Here is a 7,249-nt window from a genome sequence, read left to right on the forward strand (position 1 = left end):
ATTGATTTCAGAGAGGGGAAAAGAGAGGGAGAGAGAGATAGAAACATTGATGAAAGCAACATCCACCAGCTGCCTCCTGAATGCCCCCACTGGGTATCAAGCCCATAACTGGTTACGTGCCCTCACCAAGAAGTATTGACCTTCTGGTGCACAGGAGGACGCTCAACCAACTGAACCACACCGCTGGGCATAATGTTTTATTTCTTAACCAAGTCATGGGAGTACAACTATTCATTATATCATTTTCTATAATTTTTAAATGTATCTGAAATATTTCATTAAAATGGAATGTATAGTTTAATGCCTAAATGAACATTTGTGATGAGGTCTTACCTTATTCCCTTGCACACATTTGCCACTAATCAATAGCCAAAATTTGAGTCACCCTCCTCTTACCCTGCCTTTGACTTCAGGCCAGAAAGGTGAGTTGGGGACAGATTGTAAAGGACCTTGAATGTTTGCACTTTATCCTGAGAATAATGAGAAGCTGTTAAAAGATTTTCAGCAGGGGAGGTATGTGGTCAGATTTGTGTTTTAAGAATATGACTCTGTCCACAATAGAGAAGGAATTGAATGGGGGTTGAGAATAGAAGCAGAGAGATAAACTGGGAGACTGTTGCAATAGCCCAAAGGTGAGTACTAGTATATGAGGTCTAAACCAGGGCAGTCGTGGGGAGATAGTGAGAAGAAAATGATTAAAAAAGAAAAAGGAACTAAGAAGGAAATAGGAGCAATAAGACTTGGAGAGTGGTTGGATATGTGTAAGTAAGAAGGCAGACTCAAGGATGATGCCTCTGAACTTCCTCAGAAATGCTCTGTGTACATTTACATTACTTGTTATTTGGCATTTTAGCTATGGTTATTTGGCATTTTGTGTTTATCCGTTGTCTCCTCAATAGAGTCGGAGTTGGTTAAGGGCAGGAATTGTCTTTCCTTCGGCTCTTCCATACAACCCAGCCCCTTACCTTGTGCCAGAACTTCCTAGAAAGGTGAGTTGGTAGGAAGAGCTCCAGAGGTGCTGAGTAAGATGATCTGGAGCCAAGAGCAATAACACTCATGCTGTGAGCCAGGCTGTTGAAGAAAGGTAGATCCTGGGACTGCCTGCATAGGGCAAGCCTTTGAAGAACCAGGAAGGGGGACCTGGAATAAGAGATGAGTTGAAAGCTGGTATGGCTAAGAAAAGTAAATCCAGGAGGAGATTTTGATAGCAAGGAGGGGATCACTAGAAATGGTTCAAGAGCAGAGGGAAAACAGTGGTGTGCACAGAGGTCCGTGTAAATTTTCTTGGGTAAGGCATTGTTCTTCAACTGTTTGCTCAGCAGGGCAACAACCCTGGTTCTTAGTGGTGCATGGGAAATGCTTCTAATATAAATGGTGACTCACTGGTTTGATTTAATTAGTCCCAATCTTTCATAGCACCATACAGAGCTTCTGGAAAGCTGGGACACTAAAATTATATTAAAAACCAAGAATAACACTTTATTCATTTATTTAATAATTTATTCCAAATAGTGTTTTTAATCATCTATTATCTTGCAGGCTGTGTTTCAAGTGTTGAATTATGAAACTTATGTTCTACTGAAGAGATAATGATAAAGTATTACAAGTGTGATAAATAACACAAAGGAGAAATACAGAATGTATTATAGGGCCATATAATAGGAAGGTCTAAACTTGTCTTTGGGTTGGGGAAGGCTTTGTTGAAACTGAAATCTGAAGGATGAGCAGGAGTTAACTAGATGAAGAGCCAGGGAAATGAGTGGGAAGGGACAGTGGGAGTGGTGTTGGCATGTGGGAAGGGCCAGAGGCTTTAAGGAGTCAAGTTTTATTCAGGAAACTGAAAGGTATGTATTGGCTGGAGCACAGAGTATGAGACATGAGACAAAGCTGAGAGGCTGCTGGAGGTCAGCTCATTTAAGATTTTATGGGCACTTGGGAGTATTCACAGATCCTCTCCCTGGGACTGGCTTTGTTCTGGGTACTAGGGAGACATAGAATTGAATCAGGCTTTAAAGTACTTTAATCCCAGGCCTTAAATAGCTCATCAGGTGGGGTATAAACACTTTGACAATGGCAGTGCAGCATGATAAATACGATGGTAGAAGTAAGAAGAGATTTTCTGAAAATTCACAGGAGAGGTACTTAAGGAATAAAAGTATTTCATTATATTGCCTTCTATGTTATTTCATACTGATTTCAAACTCAGATTAGTCAATTGTAGGACTAAGTTTAGATTAATGTTATTTTTAGACAGACATAAAAAATGGTTTAGCTACTAAGGCAACCAAGCAATTTTCTAGTATAGTTCTTGCTTTTGATGTCTATGCTACATCTTCCTTTCCTTTTCATAAACTCTCACTCATCACTTAAGACTCTTTTGGACTGTCTCCCTCCCATTTTACTCCAGGTAGAGTGAGAAATCTTCCCCTCTGTGCTCTTGGAGGACCCTGGTATACATATGACCTATTATAACATCTATCACAGTATACTGCAGCTGTCTATTTTCCTGTATCCCCACTAGGCCTTTTCTCCCCCCAACTAGACTCTTTAAGCATAGAGATTTTATCTTGCTCATCTTTCAATCAATTATTCAACAAATATTTATCAAATACCTATTATGTGCTGGTAATTAGACTAGGTGCTGCTGATTTAATGAGTCTTTTTATTTTTATTTATTTTATTTTTAAAAAATATTTTATTGATTTTTTACAGAGAGGAAGGGAGAGGGACAGAGAGCCAGAAACATCGATGAGAGAGAAACATCGAACAGCCGCCTCCTGCACATCCCCCACAGGGGAAGTGCCCACAACCAAGGTACATGCCCTTGACCGGAATCGAACCCGGGACCCTTCAGTCCGCAGGCCGACGCCCTATCCACTGAGCCAAACCGGTTTCGGCAATGAGAGTCTTTAAAAAAAAAATTAAATAAATAATATATATATATTTATTGATTTCAGAGAGGAATGGAGAGGGAGAGAGAGAGAAACATCAATGATGAGAATCATTGATTAGCTGCCTTCTGCATTCTCCCAACAGGGGATTGAGCCCTCAGCTGGGCATGTGCCTTGGCCAGGAATCGAACCCATGACCTCTTGGTTCACAGGTTGATGCTCAACCACTGAGCCATGCTGGCTGGGCTTAATGAGGGTCTTTAATAAGACTCTCTCCTTGCTCTCAGAACTTATAGTCTAGTGCAGAAGGCAGATGAATAAATGGGCAAGACAATGTGACAAATATTATGATAAGAAAAATATAAAGTACCATGGGGAGCCCAGAGCAAGGGCACCCAACTTACTATAGGGGAAAATTGAAAGCTTTCCGAAGGAAGTAATTTAAGCTGAGAACTGAAGGATAAGCATGAGTTAGCTGGGCAGTTGTGAGTCCAGAGCTGAGAGACAGCACAACACATTCAGAAACTGAGAGAAGTTTACAGAGAACTGGAGTTTTGGGGCAGGTAGTAGAGATTGGGAAAGTGGATAAAGGTGTGGAGGGGAGAAGGGGGAGCAATTAGAGATAAGTGTTGTGTATTATGATGTATATATAGAAAACACTATGTAAATATTTGTTGGATGAATGAATGAGCCATTCTAAAACTTGAGGAAGTGAGACCTTTGGGAAAGGCAAGTGTGTGTGTGTGTGTGTGTGTGTGTGTGTGTGTGTGTGTGATTCTTCCCTTGTTTTCTGGGAGGCATTGTGGTGTGTTGGTTAACAGCCTGGTCTCTGACACCAACTGCTTGGATTTGAATTGTGGCTTTGACAGTTAGTAGCTGAGGTGACCCTAAACAAATTATATCGTGTGTGTGTGTGTGTGTGTGTGTGTGTGTGTGTGTGTGTGTGTGAGATTTATCTTATCTGTAAGTTAGAGATTATAATAATACTTTATAGAATCACTGTCAAGCCGAAACTGGTTTGGCTCAGTGGATAGAGCGTCAGCCTGCGGACTGAAAGGTCCCAGGTTCGATTCCGGTCAAGGGCATGTACCTTGGTTGCGGGCACATCCCCAGTGGGGGGTGTGCAAGAGGCAGCTGATCGATGTTTCTAACTCTCTATCTCTCTCCCTTCCTCTCTGTAAAAAATCAATAAAATATATATATATAAAAAAAGAATCACTGTCAAGATTAAGCATTATTATTTTGTAAAGCATTGGAACAGAGCCTAGAATTAAGCACTGTGTATTTGCTCTTATTATTTCTCCATTCATCAAAACATTTATTGAGGGCCAAGTACTGTGCTAGATGCTATGAAAATAAGATGTGGCTCCAGCCATGGAGGAGGACCTAAAATCTGGTGAGGGGAAAGATTGATAAGTAAATAATTACTACAACACATTATGATCAAGTGAGGTGATAGTGGTAAGCGCTAGCGAGAGTGACTTACTCTCTCCAAAGAAGCCAAGAGAGAAAACTGAGGGAAGGATGCATTTAAGTTGGGTGACAGTTTGCCAGCAAAGAAAGGCAATAGAATTTATCAGGCCATGTTGCAAAGGCTTAGTGGGTTGCAAGCCTAAGGCGTGTTTAGCAAATGCCACGGGTACTACTAGAGCAGTTTTACAGGATCTGTGCTAGGCACTTCTATAAGTTATTTCTTTTATTTGTCACAAGAATTGTTACTAATGTGCCCACTCCATGTAGTACTCAGTACCGACTGTTGTAGGAACTATATATATGTATATATACACTCTTTTAAAGCTTATGATTATTGTGTGAATTAGATACTATCCTTATTCCTCTTTTACAGATGGGGAAATTGAGGCCAGAAGGTAAAGTACCTCCAAGTCATACAGCTAGAAAGTGGCAGAGCCAAAATTCAAACCTGCATTTTGACTCCAGATTCTGTGGTCTTAACCACTGGGCCCCCCAACTCCCACCTACTAGCTCTTGTTTTTGCTCTACTATTGATATGGAAACTAAATATCCAAACTTGTTGGAACTGCATGTGAAGTAAGAGTTGAGAGTTCATTCTGGGAGAAAAGTGCATAAACTCTGCAGCATGTGTAACCCGCACAAAACTAAGCATGAAATGCTTTAAAGTAACTCCTTCCCCTGTTTGACTCTTACAGTTGCTGTATGCAGTAAAGGTGGGGGTGGGGTGGGTGGAGAGTTATTGGATTACACAGGATGCCTCAGGCCACTCATGTTTCTCTGGGGGTCCATTTTAAACTTGGATCCTCCAACCGGCAAGTTGCTTTCTCTGGAAACAAACAAACAAAAAAATGTTTAAAATATTCCCTTCGCAGTAGGGAAGGACAAAAGTGGGTGGAAAATGCAACACAGACAGGACACAGGACAAAAAGAGTGGATTATGTAGAGCCTTGCAGAGCTATATTAATTCTCAAAAAGAAACATAATTTCAGGGGACAATAAGGAATAAGAAGGGAGAGTTTTGCAGGCTTATTGGAGGAAGCAAACTTCCTCAGAAATAATATTAAGACTGTATTTAAAGTAAACCTTGAGCAAATACAACCATGGGGATTTATATTAAGGGCCACAGACAGACAGAAGTGAATCAACAGATCTTGGATAGTACAGGAAGGAAAGTTGAAATTGGATCTGAGGAATTCACATTGGTTAAAAGCTTTCCCTAATTTTTTGTTTTTTTAGGGAGGAGGAACTGAAAGTTTAAACCAGAACCTCCTAAACCACTTTTGAAGATCTTTTTTTTTTTTTTACAAACATATCTAGCTTTATTGAGTTATAATTGACATACAATAAATTGCACATATATAAGGTGTGTAACTTGATAAATTTTCACACATGCACACATACATATGAAAACATTGTCACATCAATATAGTGAATATATCCATTACCTCCAAAAGTTTCCTTGTGTCTCTTATAGTCCCTCCTTTCTGAAGATCTTTATACAGAGTTGTGTGTAAGTGAATGGGCAATCAACTGTATATTCTCATTTCAGTCTTTCTCAGTGAACCCTTTTGTGAACTTCATAAAGTCTCCAATTAAACAGATAGCAATCGGAATGGCTAGACCCCACCTGATGTGCAGTCAAAATTCTGACTCCCACAGTGGGCAATAAAGGGGAGAAAACCTCTTTTGTAGTCTGTGTAGTATATAAAACCCAAATTACCTGACAGTTCTGAGGATGTTCAGAATTCTCCTTGCTTGTAAAACTGCTTGAGAGCTGGATTCTGGATAGGTAGAATTTACAGCAACACTAGAGGCCCGGTGCATGAAATTTGTGCACTCAGGGGGGTCCCTCAGCCTGGCCGGTGCCCTCTCATAGTCTGGGAGCCCTCGGGGGATGTTCGACTGACAGCTTAGGCCTGTTCCTCACATCAGACATCGTTAGCACTGCCACGGAGAAGGGAGAGGCTCCCGCCACCACCGCTGTGCTCGCCAGCCATGAGCCTGGCTTCTGGCTGAGCAGCACTTCCCCTGTAGGAGCGCACTGACCAGCAGGGGGCAGCTCCTGCATTGAGCATCTGCCCCCTCGTGGTCAGTGTGCATCATAGCGACTGGTCTTTCCGCCATTTGGTCGATTTGCATATAAGCCTTTTATTATATAGGATTATGTCCAAGATTTGTGAGGACAGCCCAGATTTCAAATACCCTATCTTGTCATGACTATAAGTATGCTTATATACTTGTGCTTTCATGTATCATAATTTGAATAAAGAGGGAAATATGGACACAATATAATTGATCCTTTCTTGAACTTTATGATAAATACCAGAAGGAAGTCCTACCTGGGTTTAGAGGGATAACTGTGCTCTACTAAGAGTATTCCTGCTCTGACCAGTTTGGCTTAGTGGATAGAGCATCGGCCTGTGGATTCAAGGGTCCCAGGTTCGATTCTGGTCAAGGGCATGTACCTTGCTTGTGGACACATACCCAGTAGGGAATGTGCAGGAGGCAGTTGATTGATGTTTCTAATTCTCTATCCCTCTCCCTTCCTCTCTGTAAAAAATCAATAAGATATATATATTTTTAAAAAAAAAGAGTATTCCTTGGTAAAAGCTTTCTTGTATGAAAGAGGCTGGGAGAAACTCCTGTAAAGTTGAGGATTTTGTGTGTGCCATTTGGAGAGAGTAGAAAAGTGCAGGGGAGAGAAGTTTTGGGACAAAATAGAGGGAGGCTGTTCTTGGTGAAGGTCAGGAGAGATAGATAGATGATAGATAGATAGATAGATAGATAGATAGATAGATAGATAGATAGATAGATAATAGCATTTAAAATAAATTTAGACAAAAACAGGTCAGACTCAGGAGGGTGAGAGAAACAGTTGGGGGAGG

The sequence above is a fragment of the Eptesicus fuscus genome, chromosome 9 (assembly GCF_027574615.1).
Source record: "Eptesicus fuscus isolate TK198812 chromosome 9, DD_ASM_mEF_20220401, whole genome shotgun sequence".
NCBI lineage: Eukaryota > Metazoa > Chordata > Mammalia > Chiroptera > Vespertilionidae > Eptesicus > Eptesicus fuscus.